Here is a 17,294-nt window from a genome sequence, read left to right on the forward strand (position 1 = left end):
ATGTAACTGTCTCAATTTTAACAGCATTAGCAGACGACAACAACAATAATAATGATTGCTTCGAAACTATTAAGACGTACATACAAACTCTGTGTATATCATACGTATATTAACGCCGAGCTATTCGTACGTACCAGCCGATCAGTTGATTTAGAGGATTGAAATGAGTCAGGCAAATGACGTCCTGACGGACGGTGGCAGGAAGGCCGTTCACTGTGCGATTGAATGTAACTAATTCTATTATTATTACTACCTATTCGAATAGAACAAATGTGATAATTACCAAAAATGTGATGTTCTTCTGCGTACTCAACAACAGGAAATTATTATTATACGGTTCAACATGTGATTATTGTCTAGACTACTTGCCCTCTGGGTCATTATCGGATATCTATAGGTGGTTACCGAATTCCATATGCGTATAATACAATATTATAATTGTCAACGTATGGAACTATATAATGTATGCTGTGCAGTCATACACAAATTAATAGCAGTAGCAATAATATATACTAGATTACTTCGAAAAAGGCAAAACTGACACTGATCATAGATGTTTTCATCGTTTCCACGACTGTTACATATAAAAGTAGACTAATCAGTCCAGGAAGCGGGAGTGAGTTTTCAAAAGGAAACCATTATTCCAGAAGGATCATCTGTAAGAAATGTTTGCCACGACGAAACGATGCATAGGAAAGAATCGACATAAACCTAGCCTATGCTAAATTTTAAGCTTCTAACGAAACTACCTACCGAGAGAATGAAAGACTCCAATAGGCCATGAGAAAGCGTCGAAGTATCTGTGACAATTATTTACTTGTTATCGGTGGAAAACGTATGCATATGGCGGAAACTTTACATTATATTACATAGAGCTATGTACACTAATGGGCACGCACTTAAAGGTATATCATTCAACTCGTATCGTTGTGGCTTCCAGCAACACAGTCAGACATCGGTCGTTAGATTCTTAGATCGTCGATGTTTTAGCGTGCCGACTCGTAGTTGTTATCATTAGTGGGATAACAAGTGGAGTTTTCTGACCTTTGAATTTCTACTGGCTGTCTGCCAATGGTATCGAGAATTTACATTACATATTGCGTGCGCAGAGCAGGTCCCAGAGATCACAGAGAGGAAAAAAGCGTTTCAATCCTATGTCGCCACTTCGGTGCGCAAGGCAAAAACGGTCCGCTGAAACCTAATTGATATTTAATTGATTAAAGGACGTTTGAACTCCTATATCTGTATCTCAGAGAAAAGATCCCACGTAGAGTTAACTGGAGATTGTGAAAAGGCCCGCTATGAAATTAGCTGCGTTTCAGGCGAGGACGGCCCACTAATCCTCAGCATAATACACCTTGGCAACCATTGAGGGTGCTAGCTCTTTCTTCGGCGGTAGTATCTCAATACCGGTCATACCGGATTAGTCTATAGCGGGTAATTGACGGTACGTAAACTTGCTTGTTGACGTATCCGTCAGTGCTAGACTACAACGACGCTCCAGACGTCCGCGTGTCTTTTTTTCATCCAATCGCCGTCCACTGAAGTCGATTAAAGTAGGAGTCCCCTTTGAAAAAGCTCTCTTCAATTGCGGAAGTAGAGCAAAAAGCCGACAAGGCGATCCGGCGTAAAACGTCGCCAGAAAATGCAAAAACCAATTACCACCAGTACTCGCGTATCGACTATATGCGCTCCCATTGTTGAATGATTATGTCGATGGGGTGACTTCAGTGGGGGAAAACTAGGGGGTATTTAACTCGGCAAGCAAACGAAGAATGACGCGGAATAGCAGCAACGCAGTGACGTAAACCTGCTATTGCTGATCTAAGACAAATCAGCTTGGTCGGTTAATGACTCGTCCCGGTTTGCGATGTACTGCGAGTACCGCTCGTTGTCTCGATGGCAACGGCCCGCAGGGGCTGCTTTAGGTAGTCGTTCTGCAGACGAAGAGACAAAGACAAAAGCAACAACGAATGAACGCCGCTAGACCGCGTTAACGAGCCTTACGCCGTCGATAGTTCCAAGAGATATTATTATCGTGCAGTTTCGAGACAGGAGGAAAGAATAAAGGAGGCGATACATATGCATGAATTGCCACATCGGCTAGAAACGCTAAGCACAGAAATCAAACTGGCATAAACAAACAAGTATAAAATTGTATTCTATATTAAATTAGTATCGTCATTCGCAGACATTTCTGTGTCTCTATATAATTATATAGAAGAAAGAGTGAGCATGAGAGACAGACCGCGATAGTAACACAGTATTACGCTAGTATACAGCATACCGAATCGAGTGGAGGCAAGAATTACGGTCCAACATGTTCTTGCCATGCTTCACCTAGTTGCAACTGTGTTTGGCATATTGTGCCAATAGGAGATATTGCACTATTAGGATAGCTACATGATTTTCAAATTTGCACATTTTAGCTCCGTAGCAAGGTACGGTATCAACATGTGCACTTTCAATTGAAAATCCAGTATTCAAAGCTCGTTTGAACGTTGTTAAATAGGCTTGTGACATCGCTATATAGAGCTGATGGATTCGTAAAACCTATGTTGGTATTAGCATCTGTCGTTCCCTAATGGCTTTGCACGACGCCTCCGTACACCTTATCTCAGCCTTACCTGTAGCAAAATAATGTGCTCATCGAATAGTAAGGGTTAGTATGTAAGTATGAATCTATTTGTGCATTCTTCTTAGTACCGGCAGTGTCACTAGCTCACAGAAACAGGCAAATGGCCACCCGAATATGTACTACGGTAAGTCTCTCGATATCGCAATGTTGTTCTAGGTACGTAGAGCACGCCAATAATCGTGCACTAGGACACAAACTCACCCGCTGAGGGTTGGTAATGGGGCGACTAATAAATCATCGAAGTAGACGCAACGTACTATCTTCGATGATTTGATAGCTTTAGATGATTGGATAACATGACTGATTTATTGTTATTATTGGCTTAAAAAAGATGTCGGTCGAATTGACAATAACAGTAATATAATGATCGTATACTGTGAAACGAGCGAAAGTCTACATCTCGGGACACGGATTCAAAGATTTTTTTAGAGTAGACATATTTGCATAGGTAGAACATATAATAGATTTGATGTTCGAGTCGCCTATTTGTTTGATCAGATCTGCTCATTGTGATTGCATTAATATGGAACGCCAGTGTGTTGAATAGGACACGACGTCAAGTTGAACATGTAGCCAAGCTGCTGACCCATTTAGTACACAAGAATAGTAACAATATCAGTGCCAATGACAACAATACATGAACACTGAAGTAGTTTTAAGCAACGATAACCCGAACTAGCGTATGGATTACTCGAGTCCTTAAATCAGTTCCACCACGAACAATCTTGCCAGCAACGACCTCCATAATCAAATAGCCAACGTCTCGTACGATCCTGTGAACGGGAGTGGTTTTGTGAGTTGAAATCCGAACTGTCCAGATGTCCTGAAGAAATCTGTGGGCTAGAACCTGTTTTATCGGCTAAAAATTAGTTTCGATCGCTAAAATCTTGAGTTTTTTTTTCTGCTCGAGAAATCCTCAATTTTACGAGGCATCAGGTGAAGGCTGGACGAGTTTACCTATCGAATTAACTTAGTTAAGCCAATTGCAAGGAACTGTAAGGTAGAGCGAACGTTTAAATATTTATAAAAACGTGTCGTCTAGTTAGAATGAATTATAGAGATATATGTCAAATCGCTTTATGATGCTGAAATGAAAAACCCCATGCGATACTACTTCCATATTAAGTTTACCATTACATTGAAATATACGTTGTCTTGGATGAGTCACACATTCAAATTTACCGCCAATATTTTGACGATATCACCTATACTAGGCAACACGTAGATATGCCTATTCTATTGCCAGCCAAGGAGCGCTAATTCAAGTTCCCCCAATGACATACGACAGATGTGATTAAACAACGTCTCCATTCTATAGTTTACTAAGTAGATTATGGACAAATCCAGTAGACTGAAATAGAGATAGTAACGTAACTGGCGAATCAACATCGTGATTTTTTTTATCAGTCTTCTAATATCATTGCCGGAGTTCGTCATTGGATAGGAAATGCTTTTCTACAGACGCATGCTTGCAAATGAACGTGTAGAGCAATTGAAGTTATTGCACGGTAGAGATAAACAATTGGAGAGGTAAGGCATACTTTCTAATGCTGCGATTTGCGAGCATTCTATGCAGATATAGCAGCTGACTCAGCCAATTTTCCCAAGGCAACTTCGACTTAAAGGTAGGGTAGAAAAATACGTGTTTCCGTAAACTCCGATTTCATTAATTAATTCTTGCGGTCAGACGTAAACAGGGCCTAAACAGCGCCAAATTTATATTAAAAATACTTCTACCTACCAACGTGTTAAGACAGCCTATTACGCATAGATGTGTAGTATTGCTCGTTGTTTATTGAAGTATACGCGATTCTAGATAAGTGACGTTAAAAAAGTGTTGTCAAATCTAGCAGGTAGAAGGTAGAACCTTCTTAGTGAAGCTAACAAAATCCTAACATTTCAACCACTTCTACACCTTGTAGTTGGAAACTATCTCTGACTGTCGCTGCAGATATTTGTCAATACAGATTATTTTCTAAAGCCTCTTTCATTATTCGCTCAGGTAATGAAATAGGTTTCAGTTCTTTTTTTCCCCTACCAGCGATACGTTTTTTCGTAACAAAAAAGCACTATTTAAGATTTAGTATTAATTAGTAAACACAATGCAAACTAAAATATGGATTATTTTACCGATTTGATCGAACGAAACGCAGTTGTAGCGAAGAAATAATAAACAATTTAGCTATTGGCAAAAAATGGTTAGGCCAAAATAATGTTTAACTTCATTTTTTCGTTCTCTGTTATTTTTCGCCCAGCAGATCCTTAAAGGCCATTTTGCCTAGAAACTAGTTTAGCGGCTTATCAATGTTAAACTTTTGAAAACCGTTAATTTAGCGTTAGACGACCTTTTGACGGTACTAATTCATGTAACTTACTAACTATACGAAATATACTTGTGCTCATCTATACTAGCTTTTATTGATTGCGCGGAAAAAATCAGATATATCAAAGCTGAAATCTGGTACCTCGTCTTTATAGTCGGCGCGGAATATTATCTATTTGAAATAGCTACGATCGAGTTGGATCGGATCGAGCATCGTGTATTGACACCGAAATTTTTAACAAAACACTCACACGCCAGTCAATTGAGTGGCACACAGTAAAAACAAAGAGAGAAATGCTCTATATGCTAGCTTTAGATTGACGCTAGTTTATAATAGGAAATATGAAATAATTTAAGGAAAAATGTATGTTTTTTCCTATCATTCACAAAGAAATCGAAAAAGTATAGCAAAGTTTTGCAATCTTCGCCAGATGCCTTTCTACATTTAGCACTATGGGTTATTCATCCTGTGTAAACAAACAGTCGGCATTATCTATTTTTTCTTCCTTTCGTATAGCATCAAGGGTTTGTTCTATTAGGAACCTGATCAGCGTGAGCTTTACTGAACTTGGCGAAAATTTTTCCAGCAGATGTGCTATGTTGCAGCTTCTTCTACGTAGTACGATAAGTTTGCATCTGTCTCTCTGGTCCGACTGTTCCCGTAAATGACCAAGACAGCATGGTCGCGTTATCTCCTCTTTTTCTAAATTGGTATGGTTTCGTTGTAAAGTTGTTGAGCTTTTTTTGCTTTGGATAAGTTGGAGCGATTTGCCCTGCAGTTAGGGACAATTTCTAAGGAAATGATGTTAAAAAGTGTTTCTTTTTATCTTTCAAGCTTTACTGTACAAGTTCAACATTGGACTTCCGACGAAAAAGTCAGACTCTTGGCATTTTTACAACTGTAGTATAAATCGATGCGTAGGTTGGAGAAACTAATTCATAACAACAAGAAATTGAAGAAGTTCAATCGGGTATCAGAATGACGAGGCTGTGTCAACGAAGGAGCTGGACTACCTGTTGATAGAATGATGAGACTATAGGAATTCAATATCAACGGCTTCGGATTGAATAGGATTTTCACGATAGTTTGCAGCCGTGTACACGGCCAGCCAACTGTTACGGCTGATACTAATCGTCCACATCCTGGCAGGGAAAACTGATTATGGTAAATTCAATGTTACTTATGTTTGCGGGCAAAACGATGCGGCGCGGAGGTTACTGGAACGTTGTAACAGGAGATGGCGATTGCATTGCAATGGCAGCTATATCGAAACCACTACCATGTAGAACGTATTGAGTAACTACAATATGCTCATAGGAAAACTGGATTGAGAAAAGACAATTGGTTAACTGAATCAGGAAACAGGAACTACCGTATACGAATAACAGCACTAAATTATGGAATTAAATATAATAGTGACTTAATACTAATTACAGAAAGTCTTGGTGCGGTGCATGGAGCAAAATATCAGGGCTGTTGGAACAACCCAGCGGGAGACGGGGTTTTTTTTCTGTTCCTGTGAAACAGAATGACTGCGACAAAATATTTGCTGGTGCGTGTCCGAGCTGTTGACGTTGGAATCGAAGTAATGCCCTTAACTAGTCAGAAAGGGCTAAACGAATCAACGGTAAGATAGGGGCATGCACGGATGCATTGAGTACAGCATCTATTTAGAATTACTCCTGGCGAACGTTGCCTATTATCAAATCTCTACAGAAAAAATTGATCCACTTAAATATTTTTAGCCGTCAAACCGAAGACCTCTGGACGAACGCTCGCCGCACATCTAAATAATACTCCTACAGTAAAATAACATGTGTAGTATTAAGATTCAAATGTTTTGCACTTTCTATATCAGATGTTAAACTTGCTATCAGCATCTTAAATAGTTACAGTTCCAACGTTTGTTTTACTATCGAATATTTTTCTGTGCGATAAACAAATGTTCATTAGTACTAAACGTGCAGCTCACTGATGGCCAATTCTGTTTATTTTAGCGGCGCTGTGATGTTGATTATCATTAGCAGGGGAGAGGGGGGGGAGAGAGAGAGAGGGGTCACTGTTATTTTGTCCGAAATCGTGCGAAACGCGACGAATCCTTCACCGTTTCAACGCGATGTCCATTTAACCTTTCCCTTTTGATCTTTGCTTCGCACTCGTTTGTTGGCCCAGTTAGTTCGCTGGTCTGGATCTCACATCGATTGCCGTATACGCCTGAACCTTTCAGGACTGGGCCACTTCCATGGCCTTCTTCTTCTTCTTCTTCTTCTTCTTCTTCTTCTTCTTCTTCGTTACTGTCATTTCGAGCTGTTAACTGATGAGCAAAACAGAAAAAACGCCACGCACCGATGTCTTGACGTCCTGCTCGTTCCCTCTCCCGTCTCCTCGTTTTTTGCGCATCTCCATGTCAGTTAGCCCATTTGCCACAACGCACATAAACCCCATACACTCCTGTTGCAACGACTGTCTGAACAACAATATTTAACATAAAACCGTATAGCAGCTACACAGGTAAGCTGATCAACAATAACATGCACTTTTATTCTTCTAGCTAGACTTTGTGCGGGATACTATATCGCTCACTTTACCGGCGCACTAAGCGAATGAGCAGATCTCAAGCTATAGACGCCGAAACAAATTGGAATATTAGGTAAGCAGATTTAGCCTACTTCAGCGCCCTCTACCAGTTGATTTTTTTTATCCATATATATACGCATATATTATACTGGAAATAATCGGTCCAATCGTCAACGTTGAAGCAGCGAAACTGAAGACGTTAAAACGAAGCTAAGGGCCTTCATAAATTTGCTTTCATGTTAACGGCTTCCAGAATCACTTACCGACATTTAGCGACGAATTTGTTCTCTTTTTGGATCTTGTCAGACGATATTATCTGTAGAAAAAAGGTAACGGCACTAAGCAACGCAGATGGCTTTTCTTTTAAGGCGAAGTCTGAAATGGAATCGATACCTGCTACTTCTTTTCATACTGCAGAAGCTAGGTTAGGTTAATTGTTCGCAAATAATGCCTGTTCAACGTCAATCGGTATTTTGCGAGGCTTTTTCGTTCGATTTCACGGGTCGAGTTTGAGAATGGAGCAAGAACAGAACTGGCTTTTCCTTTCAGTGAGATTTGTTCACGAGGACACTCGTAGCTGTGCTTGTAAATGAATACTGTATCCGGCATTATACATACGAGTGGGGCGATACATATTTCCCTGACGTTGTTTAGCTTATGATGCATCCGTTATGTTCGTTGTTAAGTTCAATATTAAATAAAGGATTGTCACTTACAAATCATAGGGGAACACGAAGCTTCCCCCTTCTGTGCCATCGTACAGCGAACGCGATCTCTCTCGTCAGGCACTTGAACACTCAGTTCATTCAAATGCGGTCCCACGAACGTTTATGTGGTACTTCCTCCTCAACCGGAATTGCTTTTATAGGCTCAAGATTCTTTGATACCGGCCAGGGTCTTCCGGCCGACTAACGCATGCGGACGTTCCATGTGGCGGGTGTAAATTCAATAGCAAATAGAAAAATCCTCGAAAAAAGTCATATAATGAGTTGCTGGGGTTGACGAAGATTGTACAGGTTCCAGATGTTGCTAAGGGAATCATTTGTGTTTTATTTTCAATTCGCTAGGCCCCTGGATGTCGTGGAAGGCCGCAATTTTGAACGACCGCGAAACTTCCTGAAAATGCTTGGTTGGAATCACTTCAGGACCGACTCTGAAAAACGCTGAGAAGGCTCACACACGCGCGAAATCGAGCCTACCTTATGATAGTCGCATTTCTAAGTAACTGCTCGCAAGCATATGTGTCTCAGTGTTATAGAATATTATAGATTTTAAATTTTACACTGCCGAAGTAATGCTCCTATCGGACTTCCAGACAATTCTAGCTTACGGATCATTGTCACCCGATCGGCGACAGACTGTCGCCGTGCAGAAAGCAAGGGAGCCGTCTGGACGCTGCCGCGTTGTTTTTGCGGTCTGCCATGACATTACAGAGTAACATTGGCTGTTGCGATCGCAATGTTATATTGACAAACAAATATTGGATATATGCGAGCTTCCCATCCGCCACTGGTTCGTCTCGTCTGCAAAAGCCAACTGATTCGGCTGGTTAAAACGATGACAACACAATGGCTGACCGAAAAAGCTAAAAGGAAAAAAACTTTTCCATTCAACACAAGAGCAGTGTTTCTTAGCGCCCAGAGCCGCTAGTCGGTCGCTCATTACTGTCGTCGATCCTATCGTACATGGCATTGACGTCCGACGCGTCCGAATAGACGCACCGGACTGCACTTTCTTTCGAAACGCTATCGTAATCTTTGTTCAGCAGCAGAAGTGATAGAATGTATAGAGAGACTGTACAAAGTGCTTCGGCATCAGTGTACAAGAGTACACTTGATGCGTGCGCGCGTACATATGCGCAAATACCAAAAAACGTTATTTTTCTTCATCTTCAGTCCTCAGAAATCGATCGGATAACTGGAAAGGTGTCTTTGATTCTGATACGGTGCGTCATCTTGAACCAAGGGTTAGTTCAGGTAATTCTGTTTGCGATTCCTTGTCGCATTTATCGATATATGCGTCAGCTTTGTACCGACTCGACAATCTTATTTTGTATCTATTGAAGCAGTGACGTTGTGAATTGATAACAGCAATGGTAGGATCACACACTGGCGACCGCTGTGACGGCTGTCACAGAAACGGTGATTTAAGATCGCTTTCACTTATCCTAACGCTCGAACGACTCTGCTCGGTTGAATAACGTCGCTATCATATCACCGCTTTCCATGAGCAGATTCTGTGGGCAGACAACAGGACGGCAAAGGGAGAATTGCCCGTATTATTTTTGACATGTTTATTTTGCTATTACTTTAAATTTACCTCTTGTCATGAATAAAAAATCACGTTTTAGTGAGCACGTAATGACGGTAAATTATTTGTTAAACAATTTAACGTTTATAATGAAATCAATTATATAGATGTATATTTAGAGGTTTATTGACCATTTTATGCTGAACTGATGACTCAGGCAGCTCAGAGAGGTTTTTGTGAAACTTTTTTTTTTCCTATCCTTTGAAAACTGCTTACTATTATTGCAGTGGACAATCGATCCGTATTCAAGGACACGCTGTGTTCTAGAAAACGGATTGTCTCTTAAGTGGGACTTTACAATGGTGCTGTAGTATTTCGTTTCTGTTATTCGCCATTTAGGATAATTGAGTTTCTTTTTTTTTTTTTTTTTCTCTTAATTTACAGGTAGAGAGGTGTTTGTACGCGGACCGATCGCTACGCGTATCTTCGAAGCGTCACCACGATGGGGACCGATGGAAATGATCGAGCGTTTATTAGCTAGAACCCACACTAGGCCGGTTCTAGCAGATACTAGTTATCTTTCTCATAGAGGCAAAACAACATTTCAGCGCGTCCAGAAACATCAACAGAGGAGTTGTTCTTATAAACTTTCAGTGGGCAAACGGATGCATTGCGTCAACTGGCGCGTTTCCTAGTTAACTGTACTGATAGAAGACGATAATACGAGTAGCAGTGGTGCAACAGGTGGAATATATAGTAAATACATTGCTTGATTTATCGTTAGGTAGTACCTGAACTAATAGGATAGTTATATGCGTGTATAATCATAATATAAGAGCTGATATTGACAAATCAATTGTTCGACGCGGCCAAAATGGACTCCGCTAACGAACGTACGTTACACTGACGCCAAGGGACGTTTTTTTAGCTATGGCCTGTGGGACATCGAGAAACAACTGTGGACGACAACGCATTGCTTACAGCAGCCGTTGCCATGAATAATGGCAGCGAGCCAATAGGCGAGTGGTACAAAAGCCACCGGATATGCATATTATAATAATAGAAAAAGATGATACCAAGAGATTTGAAGGGATCCTTCAAGTCCATCGATTAATATTCCGATAGTCGGATTGTTGGTGTTTTTTAGACGTCAATGTAACTAGATAACTCCCGCAAAAAACTCTTGCCATTCATTGTTAGATTCTTTGCCGTCAGCTATAGGGACGGCCGTCTGGTCCGCACCAACAACTAAATCTATTTATATAACCCCATATTTATTACGAACCTTGTACGATTTAAACGTTTGCCTAAATACAACATTAATAAGATGAAATCCTTTGACTTTCTTCGTCATTGTTGTTCGCTCCGTCCTGTTCTCAGCCGCTATTCGGCGTACATATTGGGACGCGACACGGATATTTATCTTGTATTTGTCCACCGTCCGTGGATTGTCGTAGTATACTTTGCTTTTTAGGTGCCACACAAAAAAAGCCAACGTTGGACGGAATTGTGTCGCATGGTTTGAAGGGCCATCTATTTTCGCCCGGTCCTACCTCACCGAGGTGAGGTAGTAGCCTTTAGTAGCCCGATTTTGCTATTAGTTACGTGGAAAAGTGGACCAGCCTGCTGAAAGCGCAAGTCCTTTTTTCGAAGCCCTTTTAACAAGTTGCTGCAAGCAACAAGAAAGCTTGAGATCGTCGTAAACGGAAGTTTCGTCTTCGAAAAGAGCGCTGCTGGTCCCCCTGGCCCACATGCCAGCCCGTGCGATTTTCTTAGTACTCCCTTTGTGGACACTTGGCCCATGACAACCTAACGGCTCAATCATAATTCGATTTTTTGACTCAGCTTAGAAAACAGGAATCGAACGAGATCTATAAGGGTTGTCTACCACATACACTTATGAAGCATGGCAAAGATAGAAAAGGAACCTTTTTAATCATATTTTTTGCTTACCTAATGATGCTTGTCAGTGCGTTTAATCTCTACATACTCGACAGATTAGACGTTCCGACCTCTTAGTTAGATTGCTGGATGATGCATCACGCCCCATATGCAACTGAAGAAAGTAATTGTGCTGATAAATTATAAGTGACATATCGTTAAACACTAGAGGTTCTAAATTGCTTACTGGTAAACTCGAACCCTTGAAGAGTTGAGCTCAAAAGGATTGGCTTTTGAGTATTCAAGGTTTACCAAACCCTATTGAGCCGTTCCCCAAAACTGTCATCGTGTGTGAAAATAGGCTGTACAGATATTGGCGCCTATACACACACACAATCGCATTTAGTTACCCACCCACAAGATGTTGAAATACACATAATACATTCAGTCAGTTGAAACGCAAATAAGTAAGTGTTTCCAGATTTAGCTCACCACGATTGCTGTCATATTGCCAGACAAAAATCTCAGCTCCACGACTGATCAATACAATGAAACGAGCGCATATACAAAAGGATCATACGCCGTAGAGGTTCTGTTTGTTGTGAGCTGGAATTCTATTACGGTCAGGAGAATGGGAAGGGAGGGGGATCATTGACAAAAGAAGCCTTAATGATAATGGTTCTGCTGCAACGCTTCTGAGGCGCTTACGTATACTTCGCTCAGTCATACTAATAAAGCCGATACCGTTCTACTGCAGGCTTTGTCGCTTGCCGGCGCTCCAACGCATCAAAGTGCGATAGTGTAACAAAAAATAACAACTACAATAGAACTATGAGGTGAGACTTTATCGGGGCAGTTCGCCGTCAGCTGCTGAGAGCGCTCACGACGCTAATCACGATTCTCTCTTTCTTTTCGAACTGAAGCCAGTTTCGTGGCTAGTGCTATTCGTGCGTCTGCTGTATAGCTTGTCATGTTTCGTTGATTCTATTTTTCCCTGTTATTTTTTTTTTTTTTTTTTTTTTTTTTTTTTTTTTCGATACTCTCTCCGGCCTCAGAAACTCAAATGAGGACATTGAATAAATTGAATGAATAACAAAAGCAACAAGAGGTACCGATAGAAAACGGGCTAGCGTTGACTGTGTCATTAAATAGCCATACGAGATAAATCGAGCACGTTAAATTGCGTTCTGTTATCGGGAAAAAAAGCGAGCCACAGTTACGCCTATCGTAACACTCAGCCCCCGGCTGATTATTTCGGATTCAATACGAATGTTGGTCGAGCAAAATTAACAAAAACTGCAGTATTGAACAGGTGTGAATATAAGTGTGTTTATCGCGTCACCCTATCGACGAACGCGCAGCGTATGTAAAGTAACATTTTTTTTTTTCTAAAAAACAAACACATAAATAAGACGTGACCACCGAAAATAGGCGTTGAAAATATACATTTTTTTTTGTTCCAACCATACGTACAAGATGCCCGAAAGCGTTACCGAATACTGGGTGCGTAAATGTTATAATACAGAAAGCAAGAAGTAGGCGCATTACAGATAATGTAAAAAATCTAGAGGGACGTTTTAAATGCATCCTCAAGTTTGGAGATGTTAGCAATGTTTCAAATTAGAGAACTTCTGATTGAATTGCTTCTTTGATCGCGTTTTTCAGCCTCGTATGTTAGAGCTTTATTGCCTAAACCACAATAAGGACACGCCACTTGTCGCTTAACGATGATAATTATAAGAATAAAAATGGTAGTGCTAATAATGAGGACAATAGCTGTCCTTAGACGCGGCAACATCTACGACAACCCTCAAGTTTCCAATCGTCAAAGATGAACTACTTTCGATCTATTCGCTTCCCCAGCGCAGATCATCACGGGCATAGAAATCGTAGGATATAATTGATGCAAGCAATAGCTGATCGAAGTTAAACGAGCAGTTAACATGCAACAAGCAAATAATAGGCGGTGTAAGGCTGATCTGTAGAGGGCTGTTGTTGGCTGTCGAACCAATCGAAAATTCCCTTGCAGCCGTCACGGACTCAATTGCACAGACGCGGCAAAAGGCTCACATATATTCGGTATCCACTCTACGCGTGATTTATTGCGGACCTGCACTTGATCGGCCAACAATATACATAATTGTAGCTTAGTTTGCCACCATATATTGTCAATGACCTTCTTTGTTTTTCTTCCATCAGAGAATAATGAGTCTGTGTACAGTGCTGAATTTTACTGCACTATAGTTCATTTTTCATTTTCTATATGCCTATGGACGCTGCTATACTATAAAGTCCATGCGTATAAATACATTGCTATATATATATATAAAGTTGAAATAGATTTTGTAAGCGATCACGTAGTTTAAGATAATATCGTCAGAACTGTTGCAGGCTTAAACAGTTCGATGGAAATTAATCAGATTAATCAGGAACATACCGCGTAAGAGACTCATATATATAAGTAATTTTTAAGGTCACGCCTGTGTTCTTAATTTCGAATTTTTCGGTGTTCCGTTGTTTGTTGCCTGAAACGGCCAGTTGACATTCACGAATGAGTCAACATAGTCAAATAAGAATATATCCGATAATAGTGAATTCTACAGTCTAATTTCTCTTAATAGTAGATGGCCATATGCGTCATATACATAGTTATGGCAATATAGTCATTTCTATGACCGGTAGAAGGTCTTTTAATTGGATGAATTTTTAAACAAGGTGCGTGTAGCTGCAGCTATATGTTTTTTTCAATGACGTTCAAAATAAGAAGTGAAAGGCATTTATCACTTGTTTTAAAATGTATAGTTTTATTCAAGAGTCAACTGTCAATGAACTGTAATCATGGCAGTGGAATGGAGGCGGTGCAAACTGTAAGCTTTTTCTCAAAATCGAGTAAATACAGGAACGCCAAGAGTTTATCCTATCCTTTCGGTACACCTGATTGCCGTCTAGTTTCGATGAAATCGAATATTAACAGATAGAAAAAAATGAGTAAAAATAGAACAAAGGAGGACGCATTAAATTTCCCATTAGCCGTCGTTAAATTGCATTGGCTGGTTCGTCTGTTGCCAGAAATGACCGAAATTTAACGAGAGTAAAACTTTTTAGGGGAAGCAACGATGGCGGACGATAATTTTCATTAATTTTTGACCTCGATTTTCGACCTGTTTGGCTGCATCGTTTCGTCCCTGCCGTCTCAATAGATTTTGCAGTAATAGAGTAGGATATCGTTGTATTAGCTATAGGCTTTACACTATAGCTATAGGCATCTGCCGGGTCCAATACTGACATTGAACAGACTCCCAAAATGGGTGTTATTTCTATACGCCAATGAAATATTTCGCTCTATTTAATCAGATGCTGTAGCATTGCACTATTTCAATTTATACTACGTGTAAACATATGCGGCACAATAACAGTGACTCCACCAATAAATCTTTATACGAAGATCAAATTAATGTTGAGAAAGATTGAAGACTAAGGCCAAACTCCCATATCAAGTTCTTGCTTCGGCAGTCAAACTTATCAATTTTACTATGAATTCACTGTGATTGAGTCAGGTATGCTTGGAAATCGGTACGACTGTTAGAATACGCTATACGTTGCCTTTTTAACCGGCAACAAGTGAAACATGACTTTGATATAAAAATAAGGTCATTTAAAAAAGATAATTGATTATTTCGATGACTGCGTGTATGCTATGTTTTCAGATCTGAACGCTTGGCTGCTTCGGGTGCTCTATTTCGTGTCAGAGCGCCGATCGTTTGAGGTCAGAAAAGCGAACTTGGCGTACACATTAAAACAAAGAGAAACGGGCCTTCCGTCAATGGGCTGAAAAATACCTAACCAACGACTGAACAACCTGCAGAAGATAAAACAATAAAATAAAATCTCAGCTCCGAGTGTAATCATTAAGTTTTAAGGACAACTACTCGAATTTGTTGAAACTGAAAAAAATGTTTACAGTGAAAAATCTGTTCAGGGAGGATTACCACTTTAGAAGTGACCCATGCGTTCGTAGAATTTGCCCAGTGGGCTTGCTATAGGACAGTTGTGTGCTTCAAATAAACATATTTCAATTAAAACGATTAAGGAGTCATCTTAAGTTCTACGTAAGTACGTTAAGTTAACTCAAATAAATTTCGGCTTCCAGATAATGATTCACGACTGCAGCCACGCTTTTTTTTCTAATTCGTTTCGATTTACACACAAAGCTACAGACAGACCGATCAATAATACCCGTAACCTGTTAAACGTCTTTCGTAACTCGCAATTAGATTATGTCCAGTTACCAGATAAATGTGATCACAGGACACGCGTTACCGTACCTGCTTTATATTTCTCAGCTATTGGCCAATAAGTACAAATTGCAGGTTTGCTCTTGAATATACGTGGCCTTTATCTCTTTCTTAAACTAGACCGATGTGGATAACTATTAAAGTTACCTAAGAGTCAACAGATTGAACTTCAGTATTGCGTATATGTAGATATTTCTTTTTCTAACTTTGTAGTAGGGTCAGGCCTTAGGAAAACGTCACACATTAAAAAGAAAATCCCACGTTCTGGACTATCGCAAGTAATGTAACATTATACATGTACGTTTATGTATGAAACTGTAATGTTAACATAGTTCTAATAATAACAACAATAATAATAAAAAACGACAGTGAGGCATTTGTTACCTTCCGTCCTCGTCAAAGGATTTCGTGTTACGCTAAGAAGTCGTGTGTCTGCAACCGCTTTTCATTCTGCTATTCCCTTTGCCCCTTTATCAAAATCTATTACGCGGCGCAGAAAAACGTGCGTTTATACGTGTATGTGTGTTTGCGTTGGAGTATCAAGCCCACGAGCGCTACAAGACCACGTTACCACTATAAAATACCGGCTGACACCAATGTCAGACAATTAGAAATCCGAGTCGCCGCCCAGCCATTGTCTATCACCGATAACATAGCAGTAAACTACTATGAACGACGAGTGATTCTAGACACAAGTTCCCGATTGTCGCCGTCTAATAAAAGCCTTCATTGGTGATGGTGGCACGCCAGTCCATCAGGCGAGCCGAATGCATGAGTGCTATGGTACGTACAACAACGGCACTTGTCGCACCAACAAGCGTTGCAGCAAAGATGTGTTCTTATTGTCATTGTTCTTTACGTAGTAATAGTCCAACGGCGAAGCTACCATCTTTAGCGTCTCAGTACGTAATAGACCGTTCAAAACGTTGGAGAAATAACATCGCACAGACTAAAAGCTGGCGAGCCTCACATGCATTTCTGTATCCCCGCATGAAAAGAGACGATGTCACGCAATAGATGGTGGACACCCCCGCCCCCACCCCCCACCCGGCTTTCATGACTCGAGACATACTGGTTAGCTATTATAACTAAAAAAAAACAATTAAAATCGGTATCAGCATCAACGGCGTCAGCTATTAACAACGAGCATCGTCATTTAGGCTGTCTTCCATCCTTTCTGTCCCTGCGTCATTTAAATAGGCTTCTTCCTGCTGATCGATAATATTCCATAACTACATTTTCGTCTATTGATGTGTTTTCCAGTTAGCATTAGCTAGTGCAGTAAATACGCACACTGTATTTTGAACAAATAAACAAGTATATTATTAG

General features: G+C 40.3%; 1 long non-coding RNA gene across 7 annotated transcripts; it reads left to right on the plus strand.

Moving 5' to 3' along the window:
• Window positions 1-95: 95 nt before the first annotated feature.
• LOC111250017 (uncharacterized) lies at window positions 96-15,747 on the plus strand. 7 transcript variants are annotated; one of them, XR_002673164.2, is made up of 5 exons: window positions 3,773-4,263; window positions 6,399-6,589; window positions 7,514-7,612; window positions 10,234-10,545; window positions 15,378-15,747. It is a non-coding gene; the product is annotated as an uncharacterized LOC111250017 (long non-coding RNA). The 7 variants fall into 7 exon arrangements; XR_015325553.1 differs by lacking the exons at window positions 3,773-4,263; window positions 15,378-15,747 and adding an exon at window positions 96-227 and having other exon boundaries at window positions 10,234-12,705; XR_015325552.1 differs by lacking the exons at window positions 7,514-7,612; window positions 15,378-15,747 and adding an exon at window positions 7,190-7,473 and having other exon boundaries at window positions 3,521-4,263; window positions 10,234-12,705.
• The last annotated feature ends 1,547 nt before the right edge of the window (window positions 15,748-17,294 follow it).

Source organism: Varroa destructor, unplaced genomic scaffold, assembly GCF_002443255.2.
Source record: "Varroa destructor unplaced genomic scaffold, Vdes_3.0 BEIS01000004.1, whole genome shotgun sequence".
NCBI classification, from domain to species: domain Eukaryota; kingdom Metazoa; phylum Arthropoda; class Arachnida; order Mesostigmata; family Varroidae; genus Varroa; species Varroa destructor.